Below are 15971 nucleotides of genomic sequence, written 5' to 3'. Positions count from 1 at the left end.
GAGTACTACTAAATTGAATGAGCCAATTGACACATTTTCCATCTGCTAAGGGATAAATCTCTCCAAATTGAACTAGGATCCTGGATACTTTAGAAACGGTTCTTTAAATAAATTTCAAGGGGAAAAAATCATCTCGAAATGTTTTGAGCTACTGCTGTCAATACAAATGTACAGCCATTCGGAGGCAGGCTACCTACCCTCAGAGGGTTCTTGTCCTGTCTGTCATTACTGGCTCTGTTACCTGGGACCGGTGGCTTAATTTTCTGAGCCTCCGCTGTGAGAACCCACTCATTTCCTACAGCTGTTCCACAGGGCAAAGACTCTGTGGTCAAGTAAGTTTGGGAAATGCTGACTTACAGTTGAGTTTTCATTGTGAAGAATCTAGGAGTAAGACACAAGATGTGGGGGTTCCCAAATTTGTGTGACTAGGAACCCCCCCCCACACTTTTTTCCCCTAGAGGCCAAAGTTCTGACAAATACACGTAAAGAAACACTAACTAGTGTACTTCCCATATACCCTGGACCTAAAAATTCTTTGACTCTATGAATTACCATGATAGCTGGTACTGGGTATGTGAAAATTATGGCTAATCTCTTAAAAATATGGGTATATCGGGTGCCTGGGTGGCTCAGTCGGTTAAGCGTCCGACTTCAGCTCAGGTCACGATCTCGCGGTCTGTGAGTTCGAGCCCCGCATCGGGCTCTGGGCTGATGGCTCAGAGCCTGGAGCCTGCTTCCGATTCTGTGCCTCCCTCTCTCTTTGCCCCTCCCCCGTTCATGCTCTGTCTCTCTCTGTCTCAAAAATAAATAAAAAAAAAACCTTAAAAAAAAAAATATGGGTATATCTCGGGCGCCTGGGTGGCTCAGTCAGTTAAGTGCCCAGCTCTTGATTTCCTTGGCTCAGGTCATGATCTCATGGTCGTGGGATCGAGCCCTACATCGGGCTCCATGCTGAGCATGGAGGCTGCTTGGTCTCTTTCCCTCTCTCTCTGCTGCCTCCCCTCCCGCCCCCCCAAATAAGTAAACATTCAAAAAAATATAGGTATGTCTCTACCTATTTCCAGAGAAACCTGTAGAGACAGATTTGGTTTCAACTTCTCTCACTTATTCTTATCACATATTATTATGCTTATTTATGGCATAATGTGTCCAGTGTATGGAAATAAATATAAAGGATGTACAGAATAACAAAAACAGGTAGGACCCGTAAGATTTCAAGACACCTGCAATAAATGGGTTCAATAATAAGTAGGCTTTCCTTATAGTGTTCTTTTGGAGAACCCACGTTACAATTGGACAAAATGGATGCGCATGAACTCTTTTTTAAAATTATTTTTTAATGTTTATTCATTTTTGAGAGAGAGTGAGTGAGTACAAGCAGGGGAGGGGCAGAGAAAGAGGGAGACAGAAGAATCTGAAGCAGGCTCCAGGCTCTGAGCTGACAGCACAGCTGTCGAACTCATGAACCGTGAGATCATGACCCGAGCCGAAGTGGGACGCTTAACCGAATGAGCCACCCAGGCGCCCTGGGATGTGAACTCTTCAATGGAGCTAGCAGAAAGCTCCAGGAGGCATTTGATTGACTGTCTAATATTGCAATGGAATACATTCTACTCAGCTCCCCACCACAACCATGGGAATTTCCTTCCAGCACTATGACAATCTCAGCAGTAAAGGAGGGCATTTGGAGCTACCGAGTTCACCTTTAAGCAGAAATATCCTCTTCCCCCATTTTTTCATGGATCCACCCCCTTCCCTCCCCTTGGCTGACTGACACGCCAGAAGAAAACAATGATGGTTTACTAGAGATGGTCAAGCCTTCTTGCTTGCTTTCCTTGACAGGAGTCCCACTTCATACCAATGAGACCCAGTCTCCTCACGAAAATTGTGGCCTCTCCTCACTAATGCCTGAGAAGAGGAACTAGGCCTAGGCATGAGAAGGTTTTCCAAAAGCAAGTACGAGGCTCTGTTCAGACTTTGGTGGATGGTTAATGCTTTGAACAGAAGAGGCAGGTATTGGTGCTGAGGCCCCTGGTTCAGTGGCCTCGCAGGGATCATGGAAAATACAAAACAAATATCCAGTTGAGTACAACACATAGACCAGAACAGTGTACCCACATTTCCTTTATGAAGACTCTCTGGATAAGACAACAAATTAAAAACTAATGTACAAATCTCAGTCTCACGGACACAAAGCAAGCGTTCACAGAGAGGGATCCTGAACATACCAAACACTTCCCTGGGTACCATTATCCTGAGATATGTCAGCCGTGTGTGGTTAGTGCTGGAAATACAATAAACAGCAGACAAGGCGTGTGAATGGCCAATGCAACAATTCATGATAACCACATGTAGAATTGGCCAAAACACTGTCTCCAGTGAAAATAGATTTTACTGATGAACATCTATTGATATATGTGTTAAAAAGAAGTTTTAGTTTATTCTGGGTAAAAATGGCAAACGGTGCCCTCTCCTAGAGCACTTACTGATTCAATGGAGATGGGGTTTCCGTGCACGTATGTACACAAAATCATGGCCAAGAAATTTACAAGAAGCCCACCCTCTGGGGAGAATGCCGTTAAAATAATGTTGTAGCGTACCATGGAGATTTCTAAGTGCATTGTCCTCATACCCCCATCCCCCAGCCTCAGGGGAGTATTTATTCATGGAGTATTTATATTTCACTCAGTGTCACAGTTTCAAGAATATAGTTTGGGTTGTGATCTTGGCAAGGTGAATTAAAATCTTTCAAAGGTAACATACCTTCACCTCAGCAGTTCTACTTAGAGAAATCTAAAGGGAAAACTCAAATGTGGACAAAGACCTTTTTCACGGTATGTGCTTAAAAAGCAAAGAATCTCGTCCCCTCACCTCCTTGCCCAAACTGATGACCAAGTCCATTGTTTTCCTACCTCCTGCATCACCCTCACTGCCACTGTCTTGCCTTGGTCTGTCTCACCTACACAATTATTTCCTTGGCTAATGTCTCAGCCCCCTCCAGACCATTTTCCCCAGGGCTAGCTGGATGATCTTTCCAAAATACAAATCTGAAGCCCATAACCCTATTTCTCAGACTCTTTAATGATTCCCCTCTGGTGCACGGTACAAATGCTTAGCCAACTCTACCAGCCACTCATAGGCATTTTTACCCCATGACTTGTTTAATCCTCACTCTAGCCTATGAAGAGAGTCCTCTTCTACCCTCTTTCTAGGGAGAATTATCAGCTATTTTAAAACTGTGGAAATGGGGGTCCCTGGGTGGCTCTGTCAGTTAAGCATCTGGCTCTTCATCTTGGCTTAGGTCATGATCTCACGGTACATGAGCTGGAGCCCAGCGTTGGGCTCTGTGCTGATGGCGCAGAGCCTGCTTGGGATTTTGTCTCTCCTTCTTTCTGCCCTTCACCTACTTGTTCTCTCTCTTTCTCTCTCTCTCTCTCTCTCTCTCTCTCTCTCTCTCTCTGTCTGTCAAAATAAATACAAAAACTAAAACTGAGGAAATGGAGGCACCATGGGGGTAGGTGATTGCCCCGGGACACATAAGCCATGGAGATGCTGGAATTGGCACCTACCCTCACTGTCCAGCTTTAGCTCTTCGTTCTTGAGTCTTACTCCTTGCAAACAAAGCCCAAGAGCCACATCACTCCTCCGGCGTCATGCCACACTTCACCAGCACCCCATGTTCTAACACCCCTAGTGCTGACCCTAACTGCCTTCCCTACTCTCAGATTATTTTTCACCTAGATTTGGTAAATCTTTCTCATTTTCGGTGAATCTTTCTTGTCTTCCCCAGAGCAAGTTCACACCTGAGGACTGTCTATTATATGCCAGCCTCCATGCAATGGGAGGCACTGGGGCAGAGTGGTGACCAAGGTAGACAGGCTTCTCTGGTTCTTTTTTTTTTTTTTTTTAATGTTTATTTATTTATTTTTTTGAGACAGAGAGAGACAGAGCATGAACGGGGGAGGGTCAGAGAGAGAGGGAGACACAGAATCCGAAACAGGCTCCAGGCTCTGAGCTGTCAGCACAGAGCCCGACGCGGGGCTTGAACTCACAGACCTCGAGATCATGACCTGAGCCAAAGTCGGACGCTTAACCGACTGAGCCACCCAGGCGCCCCAAGGCTTCTCTGATTCTTGAAGCCTCCACTTTATGCATGGGGTGGGGGGAAAGGGGAGGGAGGTGAAGAGAAAAGAGAGGGGAACAGACAGTGATTATGTAAGTACATAAACAGGATAGGTCTGAATAGTGAAATGTCTTATGAAGAAACTGAAACAGTCAAGGCATAGCAGGTCACCAAGAAGAGGGAGTTATGTAGATAGTGGCCAGAGGAGGTGATGTTTGAGCTGGGGCCCGAATGATAAGGAAGGGGGCGGCCGTGTAAAAATCTGAGGGCAGGGCCATGAGCAAGAAGGCACTTGCTACGTTCAAGGGCAGAAGCAATGTTTGTGAGTGCAAAAGGGGTGGTGTGGATGGAAATGAGGATGGGGAGATGGAAAGCGCTGGCAAGGCTGGTACATCATGGTAAAGAGTTGGGATTTTATCTCAAGTGTATTGGTATGCCATTGACTGGTTTCAATCAGCCGAGTGATAAGGTTTAATTAACCCCTCACTTTGTCCCCACTTTACTTTGTCTATTATATATACACACACACACACACACACACACACACACACACATACAAGATATGCGTATACGTGTGTGTGTGTATATATATATGTATATATACATATATGTATATATATATGTATATATATATATGCCAGGCATATATATCACATATATACGTGAGATATATATATATATATACATATATATATATATATATATATATATATATGGCACAGCACCTGTCACACTAAGCAACAATTCTTTATAAATAAGAAGTCCTTAGGAAAAGACGGCTTGTCACTTATCTTTGATTCCCCACTGATAAGCACAGAGGGTGCACAGTTGGTAGTCAATGATGTTTTAGTGATTAAAAGGAAAAAATCTGTTTGCCCCCAGTATTTAGGGCCCTCTGGCCATTGGCATGCTTAGCCTCTGGAGAACTCATTTCTTCTTTCTCTCATGAATCTTTGCTGCACTCATCCACCCACGCACCTCCTCCACTTTCCTTTTCCCTTTTTTTAAATAAACAAAATTATTTTTATTTGAGAGAGAGAAAAAAAGAGAGTAGGCCTGGGAGAGGAGCAGAAACAGAGAGAGAAATTCCCAAGTAAGCTTCATGCTCAGCGTGGAGCCCAACACAGGGCTCAATCCCACGACCCTGAGATCATGACCTGAGCTGATACTAAGAGTCGGACGCTCAACCAACTGAGCCACCCAGGTGCCTCTCCTCTACCTTCTTCTGATTCTGTAAGTTCCCAAAGAACTCTAGCAATCCAGTGTTTTCCTACATTTGAATGTATTGATCCAGTTGGCATTTATTAGATATGTATCAGGTAGCATGCAAAGGCAAAAAGCATAGAAGAGTTTCTAATGCATGGTTCCGGGCTTTAAGGGCAGACGGCTCTAATAATTATAATACCTGCTGATAATGATAATACTTGTACAAAATAGAAAGAGGTTCAAGCCACCAAAGGAGCCTACAGTTAGAACAACAACCACATCTGCATCCCCTTAGTGAGTCATATGAGTCCTGCAGTTCTTACAGGGTCTAATGTCATGAGCTCTTAAGCATCTGAGAACTGAGGCCTGGGAGAAGAGTGCCTTCATCCAATCGATGGCCTTGACTAGGACCCTTGTGCCTCTGGAGGCTAGGGCAAAGGGAGGAGAAGCAGCTGGATGAAGAAAATCAGTCCCCCTCTACAAAAATGTTGTGTGATCTGGAAGACAGAGGCAAGACAGTCCTCCTGCAGGAGCTCCGACACAACATGAAGAGGGGTTTCTGTGCTGTCCTCGCTCTAGGAGTGAGGGAATCCAGGCTGCCTGTGGTGAAGCACAGGTGCCTTTCTAGCCCTTAGTACTGGAATGTTCTACAGCCAGCTAGAAAAGGTTAACAAAAGAAAGGAACTCCGCTGCAGTGCACCATTTATAAATAGGACATTTCACAATTCAGCAGCTGAATCCAGGTATCTCAGACTGTTAGCTGAGACTCATGTTGGTTTGGGATTAATGGAAGGGAAGGCTGTAAATGACTTTGGTTGATCTGTCCTTAAGGAGTCATTGATAAGAATTTAAAATAGACTGTCCCTTTTAACATTTTCAGAAGTAGTTTTAGAAAATAGGTCTGACTGAAGACAAAATGCACTGTGAAAAATAACCAAAGAAGTCCTATCAGGTGGTTAGCATGGAGGTCTGGGGGACAGTGATACAGGTGGAAGGAAAACATGTGGTGGTGGGGGGCAGATACACAGGAAAAGAATAGGACTGATGGTACTAACCATCCTCTCCCCTGGGGGGAAGAAAGCTAGAAGGAACAATATGATTCCGTGTATTTGTTTTTATATTTTTGTGTACATTTAAGAAGTACAAATAGCTCCTGTAGACTTAAGGAATGTTGCTCATTGTCTCCTGCCAGCGTTGGAAGGAGAGTCCTATTTCTTTGGACTGTAACCTGTCCTAATCCACCTGCATCCATGTCCAACCACATACATTTCCTGTCAACACGATGTCTGCCACCAAGCCACTGCAGGGGCTGCTGATGCCCCTGAGGACGTGGTAATATATTAATCTCCAAAATAACAATCAGTTCTGGTTGCCGAACAGGATTGTGCCCTCAATGCTGTATGCGTACATGTGCGCGCGCGCGCGTGCGCGCACACACACACACACACACACACACACACATCCATCCACACAGGCTGGGAGATTAATGGTTCTCATTAAAAAAAAAAAAGGTGACAGAATAAGAATACCCAGGTATTCTTACCCATCATCCCTACTCTATAAATATGTTTTCCTTCTAGAAGTTAGATCAACTGTGAATCCAAAGGACAACGAGAACCCCATGGAAATCAACTTTCTAAACTCAATGCATCTATTTACAAGGGTGACAGATAGAAGACAGAAATTTAAAAAATAGAGTTCATTAAAGCTTAATCTCCTTTGATTCATTTGGAAATTAAATGTAATGATACTGGGAGCTAAGATGGATAGAGAACACACATTTCTCCATCCTAAAATCATTTCCAGTTTAAATAGATTCACATGGTCAGGAAAGCCTCCTTACACAGCACATCTTACCCAAGTGAAATATTATTTTGTTTCCCTGGATATTCCTGTGCCTGAAATTGGGAAGCTTGGCTTGATAGATAGTACTGGTAATGATTTCAGAGTGAGGTGAGCACTTGCACCCAAGGAGTATTGATGAATGGCCAGATGTCAACCAGGGTGAGGTCTCTGTGGTTGGAACGCAGGGCTGTGTCCTTGACCCTGTTCTGCTTTGCAGAGAACATGTGGGCTGGACATCCTCAGTTTCCCTTGCAGGTGGCCCACTCCAAATGGCTTTACATGATGGCTCCCTTCCATTTTCTTCAGGCTTATGGGTGGTAGGGGTGGTGGGGATCTCTCTATTCAACTATCTGCCTATCTGCATATTATCTAATTTGAGTTCCCCATCTATTACCTGCTGGGACCCTGATACCAAATGTGTGATGCCCATGTTGTCAGATGACAAAAAAATCACTTAAAGACAGATGTAAAACAATAAATACTAGAGCTATAGTAAACATCACGGAGGTGGCACCCTAATGGGAAATACTATACCAGGCTCTGCTGTGTCTTCTCAGCCCCACTGTACTCCTTCTCCAGAGGCTACATGGGATCAGGGAATTGACATGGAAAATCCACACAGGAAACATTATGGGCATAAAAGACTGTCTGCCTGTCTGTCTGTCTTGTCTGGGCCTCCACCTCTACATTTCTCCTCTTCCAAGGACAGAAGCCAGTTGACATCGTATTGCCCTAGTCTGTCAACTGCAGGCATAGCCTGTTCTCAGTCTCTATTCAGTCCTAATTTGAGACCTAGCTTTCCCCCTCACTCCAGAATTAGGATCTGGCCTCTGATCTTCCATCCAGTGATTCAATTTATTCCCCTGGGCACAGACTGCCCCAAAGTTGGCTGCTTCAACACCATGGATACCCCATTTTCTGGGTCAAGAACGCTAATGGCTTTTTTGGATGGCCACTCATTGATGGTCCCCATAGCCTTTAGAAATGGTGGAATGCCTGCTGAATTAAACTTTCATCCACACATGCAGCTGAACTTGTCTTTCAGCACCTGCCCAACAATAGGTGGGTGGTTTCTTGTCCTATGTTTCAAGGCCATTGCCTTTGCTCAGAATGCTTTGGCCACTCCTTTATTGCAACAGCTTTCAAAGTCAATTTCTGGGATATGAAGTTAACAGCAAATTGTTCCCAGTATTCTATTCTAATATAAAGTCTGTTGATTTTTGCCATCAAAGGATTATCCCTCCCCTCATTTACAAGAGTTGGCTAGGAATGGTGCTTGATATTCTTCAAATATCAAAGTTATGTCTAAAGGATGTCATCATCCATACACTTAATGAGATATCATAGTGGTTAAGGGGACAGGTGTGGGTGGCAGACTGCCTCCACCGCAACATGGTTTCATCACTTACTTGTGACGCATCACCACTTTCTTTGACTTTGGATAACTGATAGCAAATGATCGAATTTTATCATTTCTAAAATGGGGATAGTACTTGCATCACAGGGTTATTGGATGATACGACTTATATATATAACACACAACAGTGCCTGATACATTTTAAGTGCTACCTGAGATTCATTAGCGTATTTTCTGCACACATCATAATTAGTATTTCACAGATCAATACATAGTTTTTAGAAAGCAAAAAAAAAAATATTAAAACCAACGACGCTAATATAAATGCATTGAGCACATGGTACCCTTATTACTCTTTCCCAAAGAAGTCTATGTTGGGATGGAAAATAAGTATTTAAGCTACTTCTAATCATCTTGAAGTAAGGCTGGGCATAAACAAATCCACCAAATAATTATCACAAACCCGACTATGCGTGTAGACCAATACACGTGGTGCTCTCCATACTGTGTTTCTTACCCTCACTACAGTCCCAGTGGGAATTACTGTCCCCAACTGCTAATTTTGTTTTTGTTTTTGTTTGTTTTGTTTTTTCATTGGGGCTTTAACCACAATTTTGTTTTATTTTATTTTTTATTTTTTATATAATTTATTGTCAAATTGGTTTCCATACAACACCCAGTACTCATCCCAACAGGTGCCCTCCTCAATGCCCATCACCCACTTTCCCCTCTCCCCCACCCCCATCAACCCTCAGTTTGTTCTCAGTATTTAAGAGTCTCTTATGGTTTGCCCCCTTCCCTCTCTGTAACTTTTTTTTCTCCCCTTCCCCTCCCCCCGAGTCTTCTGTTAAGTTTCTCAGGATCCACATATGAATGAAAACATATGGTATCTGTCTTTTTCTGCCTGACTTATTTCACTTAGCATAATACCCTCCAGTTCCATCCACGTTGCTACAAATGGCCAGATTTCATTCTTTCTCATTGCCAAGTAGTATTCCATTGTATATATAAACCACATCGTCTTTATCCATTCGTCAGTTGATGGACATTTAGGCTCTTTCCATAATTTGGCTGTTCCCAACTGCTAATTTTGAACCAGAGGCTCAGATGGCTTAAATAACTTGTCCAAGGTCACTCAGTGCTGAAAGGGTTGGCTGTAGGGTCGTCTGGATCTCACTGTTCATGTTTTTCTTATTACATTTTACTGAGCATATAAAGTGATGTGATTGATTTTTTTAAAACAAACATCAAAATTGGGGTAATCCCATTTAGAATAGTCACCTTGGCAGATTCTATACTCACATGTTCCAAGGGCAGTCACTGCCTTTGCTCAAAAACACTTTGGCCACTCCTCTATTGGAATTGATTTCAAAGTTAATTTAAAGGTTTTGAAGCTACCAGCAAATCGTTTTCAATATTCTATACTCATACTTAGTTATATTTGATTTCTGACCTCAAAGGGTATCATCCAGATTTATTATCCACCTAATTTACAAGATTGGGCTGTGAATGCTGTTTGATGTTCTCCGAATATCAAATCTATCCCTAAAGGATGAAGGTGTGCACCAGCCAAGATTATTAAAAAGACTTCAAGCTCTGAAGTCAATTCCAAAAGATGGCTTAAAAATTGTTTGGCCAATGGCCACATCTTTACCATAAGCTTTTATCTTTGCAGGTAACCAGAGGGCCAGAAGTCGTCCGAATGAATGCATTCTTGTGTAATTACCGCAAAATCAGGTTCATTACTTTCACCCGCCTTGAAATCTGTACAATTGTGGCCAACACTAACTGGGCAGGGAAATTAATTCATCTTCTTGGAATACTTCAGTCGTGCCAATCCAAGAGCCCTGATCACAACCCAGCCTTTGATTAAAGAGAAAAATCTGAATTTCTGTAGACTTCCTTATTGTCTGGCTCTTCATCTAGCATTTTAACAATTGAATCATTCATTCATCATTCTTATTTCATTAAAACACAGGAAATAAGCTTAAGGCAGTCACAGAAACTCAGAGGGGAAATCTTGCAAGTTTTCTAGAAAATTCAAGGAATGTTTTCTGGAAATCAAAGCCGATTAAAAGTCTATCTGAATTTTTGTGAAAGGCACCTGGTATAAAATCACACATATCTGCATAATCCATATGTATTGAGGGTTTAATAGACTTGGCATTCTTTTTTCTGTTACAATCTCCTTTTTCACACCCCTATTAAACTTCTTTTCCTTACCCCCCACTACATTTACTATCTCTGTTGCTACATTACACTGAGTTCAGGAGTATTAAATCACCAGTTGTAAGCAATCTGGCTCATTGTCCCAATATTTCTGTTATTACACAGAAAGCCATGCACACTCAGCACTATAGTGTTAAAGATAGTAAATCTCTAAAATCAGTTCAGCTACGTTAGTTTTCAGAGGCTCACTACTTCACACTGCAAAAGTACATGGAAACAGGGGAATATCAGGCTGAGGATGAACTGAACAGTAATTCATTAAAATGGAGTCTTTCCTTTGAGATCACATCACCTCAAATTTACTGCTACTGTTACTTTTACAAATTATTTGGCTCATTAGAATGTCAGGTAACTTGCTTGTCTCAATCCCCTCAAGTTTTCCGTAGCTTCCTCTAGCATTTTCCTTCTCCAGATTCACACCAGAATAGCAGCCACGATCCCAATTATGAAGCTTTGGATCAAATTCTTGTTTCCAAGGTTCTTTTTTTTTTTTTTTTTTTTTTTTTTTTGCAGATCAAGAAAGCAGCCTGGGGTCTGCTGGCCATCATCCTCAAACATTTTTTTCAGCTATACCTCAAATCTGATATGCAAGGACTAAATGAGATGATAAAAAAGAGCAAATTCAGAAAGGTTTCCTCTTGACGCATCAGCTTCCCAAAGAACAAAACTCCCAAAGAACAAGACCCATTAAGCCACAATTAAGTAGCAATATTGGTAGTGACTTGAATTTGAATTTGACGAGCCAGAAATTCCATACTGATTCAATGCCTCCTATGACAATCAGCTCTCTTAATCAGTCGTGTTAGCAAAAAGTTAATAGGGAAAGAAACATAATGTGGGGGAAGAAGAAAATGACTTTCTCTTCAAAATGATTCATGGATCATCTGGAAACTCTTCAGAGTTCATGGGACATGTTGACAAGAACGTGGAGAGATAGGATGTCTTCACTTCATACCGGTGTTTATATGGTTCTAGTTAGCTAATTGCATGTAGGTCCCAAATCCAGACATTGAAAGCATGGTTTTCTAACACCCAGAGCCTTCCAGTCACCTAAACGTGAGAGACTCCTAAGGAAATTATTTTAAATTTGCTTAATGAAAAAATGGTGTTGATCTTAGTGAAGGTTTCACAGAGAAGGCAGAGGTTAAGAGATTATATCGCATATCACTACCCCCCAAAACTCATTGGTTAATTTTCACCCATCTTCTTTTTCAGTCATCAGCTTTAGGGAGTCCCTCTCACGACTGTTCCTCTATAGTCCCGAGTCTTCATGATTCTTGTCCCTTCCTTCTGGATCATCACAGCCCAAGAGGAACATAATGTGAATCACGCATGTAATTTGAAAATGTCTACAATCACGTTGAAAAAGGTAAAGGAAGTAAAATTAACTTTAATATTTTAGCTACCTCCCATATCCAAAATATTATCGTTAAACATATGATCAGTATAAACAACTAGTACTGAGACAACCTACATTCTTTTTTTTCCTACTAAGTCATCAAAATCCAATTTTGCACTTACGGCATATCTCAATTAGGACTAGCCACATCTCAGGTGCTCAATAACCCTATGTGGCTGGTGGCTACTTATTGGATCACACAGTTCTACATCTTCCTTCTGGGCTTCCCAAACTCTCCCTTTTTCTTTTGCAGAACAATTTGCTTGTGTTCAAGCTCTCCCAAAAGTGTATGCCGTCACCCTCCTCCATCACCCTGTTCAACAAACGAAAGACTCTCCAGTTATCAGAATTTTCCCTCCAAATAACAGGAGATTATCTATAACAAATAAACGAATGAGTGAAAAGTTTGCTTGTTGCTGTGGCCCAGGACCAAGTCCTATACTGCCTGGTCATCGTCATCAATCTCCCAAGGGGACTGGTCCCATATTCCTCTCCCCCAATCTTCACCACTGTCCTTTAAGCTGAGCTCTCTTTGGTGCCCAGTGCAGGGCCACTTATACTTGCTCCTCTCCCCTCTCCATCACTCCCTTTCCCCTTTGTCCCCCCAAAAGATAACCTTCAGGCTCACAGCCATACTAACCCACAGCTCCTGCCCTTCAGCACCTGGGGTCTCTGCTCACAGAGAACAGCAGTTGTTCAAAGATTTCTCAAACAGGCAATGAGGCTCTGGAGAAGCCAGGCAGAGTAAGAACACAGAGAACCCTTTCCTCTCACCTGGAGAAGGGGTGGCAGAACAAGGCGAGAGAGAATCCCAGGGATTAGGGAATCGAGTCATAGGCAGCCGAACATACTGGTTAAGAATATAACATGGAGGTTCAAATATTCAAGTTCAATTCCAGCGCTCACTGGCCAGGTGACCTTGGGCAAGTCACTTAACCTTACTGTGCCTCAGTTTCCTCTTCTCTAAATGGAGGTAATGGTAGCACCTACCTCATGGGGTTATTGGAGAATTAAACAAGTTAATGTAGCAGGAGGAACAGAATAAAATATGCTTGTCAACTCACAGAATGTACACCACCAAGAATGAACCTATTATGGACCAAGGGCTTCTGGTGACAATGGTGTTTTGATGTAGGTTCATCAGCTGTAATAAATGAACCCTCTGGAATGGAGTATTGATAGTTGAGAAGACTATGCATGCATGGGATAGGGGCTATGAGGGAAATGTCTGTACTTGCCACTAAATTTTGCTGGGAACCCCAAAATGCTCTAAAATATACATGACAAAATTCCATTATTTACATATATATATATATATATATATGTATATATATATATATACTTTATTCTATGTGTTATAGTAATATATATCATATAAGTAAAAAATATAGATATATAGGGGTCAAAGCATTTGACTTTGACCTAGGTCATGATCTCGAGGTTCAAGGGTTCGAGCCCTGTGTCGGGCTCTGAGCTGACAACTGGGAGCCTGGAGCCTGCTTCAGATTCTGTGTCTCCTTCACTCACTGCCCCTCCCCCACTCATGCTTGCGCTCTCTCTTAAAAAAAAAGTATAGATATATAAACATATAAACATATAAATATAATATAAATATATATTATATAAAATATTTAAATACATAACATAAATAAGTGTAACTAATCCACATTATATTTGAAGATAGAAATATAAATATATATATATATATATATTTCATGGCTTAAAATATTCAAGCAGCACTGTTCCACCTTAAAACTAGCCCCCTACCCCTCACTGAAGCTTAAGGGACATGTGGGATGGCTACATCTCTGCCACTGTCCCGATTCTAAGGCGCGATGAGCCCCAGATATGGGTGGCAGGAACCTGACTGGCACAAGGTGTCACCTCCTGGCCACCCGGCTCAAAGGCCACCCTGCGATGTGTGCGTACGGGTTATTTCTGGAGCTTCCAAGCGGGCGGGTGCTGCACGCTGGGCCGCTGGCTCGCAGAGTGGCCGCTCACACATCAGAGCCCTGGGCTCACACCTGCCACGGTGACTTCCCAGGGCACTGCAACTAAGCCCCATGCTTTGGGCCTGTGCTCCAGCGAGCAGTTGAGTCGGTCTGCTGGGCCGCCTCGCAGCGTCCCGCCTCATTACAGCACGAAATCTCTCTGACCTTGCGCTCAGCCCAGCCATCCGCCTCCAACTCAGGGCGAGCACGCCCGCGGGCGGCCAAACTGCTTACAGCCCTCGGTTTGTAGTCATAAATCCTTACCTTCTTGCCTCATCTATGAAGTGGGTCCACGAAGGGTAATTCGGAACAGCACGTACGAAGACTCGCCCGCTGAGGAATTTACATTATGCATTCACGCACAAGCGTGTGAAATGACTTGCGTACGACTCCATTTAAATCGCGAAAGCATAGTTTGTGTTCTCGGAAGACCAGAAACAACTAAAATGTCCACCGTTAGAAAGTCGGGGAAAGAGGTTATACATAGAATTCTAGACAACATGAAGAGGGCGATCTTTACATACAGATACTAGAAAGAACTCCCTGATATATTAAATTTTAAAGCAAGGTCACAACCGTGGATGAGGAATATTGTCCTATATGAGAGGAGGAAGGAAAAGAATGCATATGGATAAAAATCTCTGAAATGACAGAGGGGGCAGGGGTAAGGAAGGAGAACTGAGCGGATGGGGACTAGGAGGGAATATGGAAGCTTCTCCTCATACGCCTCTTTGTCCTTTTTCATGTAAACGCCCTGAACGTATTTTGAAAAGATGCTACGTGTGTAACGAAATTAACCTGTTCTGCCTGGCTTCTGGGGAGGGTGTCTACTTGCCCACCTGCAAGGACCTGGGAAAACTGATCAGCCTTCTTCATTGGGGAGGGCGTTGCGGTAGGGCTCACGAGCTGAGTCCCTGTAAAACCTTTCTCTTCTGTTACTGATGGACATTTCTCGCCACCTGTCAGGTCCCTCGCTGCCATGCTGGCACTCAACCTCTTATTTTTCTTTGAGCCTCACTATTGGCGAGTGATGTCTCTGCTGGCGGCTTGCAGGGTGGGAGTGGTAATGAGCATTTTCAGAGGCGCTGTGCTTACTTGGAAACTACTGGTGCTGGTCACTGAAGTCTGCATTGCAGACACCCCACCTTATCATTTCACTGATGAACACAATTACAAAGGAGTGACAATTTAGAACTGAAAGACGTGGCAATGTCCAAGTCCCTTATTTTACAGATCGGGACACCAAGGGTTAGAGAGGTTATAGGGCTCCTTCAAAGTCACCCGGGTTAAGCTAGCACTCGAGAGAGGCGCATTGTTACCTGGTTTCTCTTCACATGCTATCCAGTTACAAGAGACACATCTACGAAATGAAAGAAAATAATCACAAAAAGATGCTTGGCTAAATGGTACCAGAGCAAGGGAAAAGACTTAAAGATATTCCAACAACCCAAAGCAAATCTGCTCGCCATGCCATTCTTTCTGCCTCCAGGACACTTGACTTTCCAGTGTCCAGAATCCACAGGTCCTTGCTGAGAGAGCAAGGGGTACATGCCATTTTTACGTGGCTATTTGAATACAAAGCATGTCAGAAATGGTTTCTTGCCCACCAAAAATTCAAGCTCACTCTCCATCATGTAGAAATGTCGCCAAGAACTACACTGACAGGCCATCTGGACATCTAGATGGGGCCGTGATTACTTCTCTCCAAGGGAAGAAAGACTTTTCTGGGCCAGATCATTGAAGGAGAGAGATTGCCTTTTTCATGCTGTCCTTCTTCATCCGCTGGTTAAATGCAGAAGAGTTCAAGACCCACAGGATAGC

General features: G+C 43.0%; 1 protein-coding gene across 6 annotated transcripts in view; it reads right to left on the bottom strand.

The window, feature by feature from the left end:
* APBA1 (amyloid beta precursor protein binding family A member 1) overlaps positions 1-15971 on the bottom strand; it is a 206170-nt gene that overhangs the window by 69644 nt on the left and 120555 nt on the right. The gene's annotated exons all lie outside the window — the stretch shown is intronic.

The sequence above is a fragment of the Herpailurus yagouaroundi genome, unplaced genomic scaffold (genome assembly GCF_014898765.1).
Source record: "Herpailurus yagouaroundi ecotype Mexico unplaced genomic scaffold, PumYag 199, whole genome shotgun sequence".
Taxonomy (NCBI): domain Eukaryota; kingdom Metazoa; phylum Chordata; class Mammalia; order Carnivora; family Felidae; genus Herpailurus; species Herpailurus yagouaroundi.
This window is presented reverse-complemented; position numbering and strand designations above follow the sequence as displayed.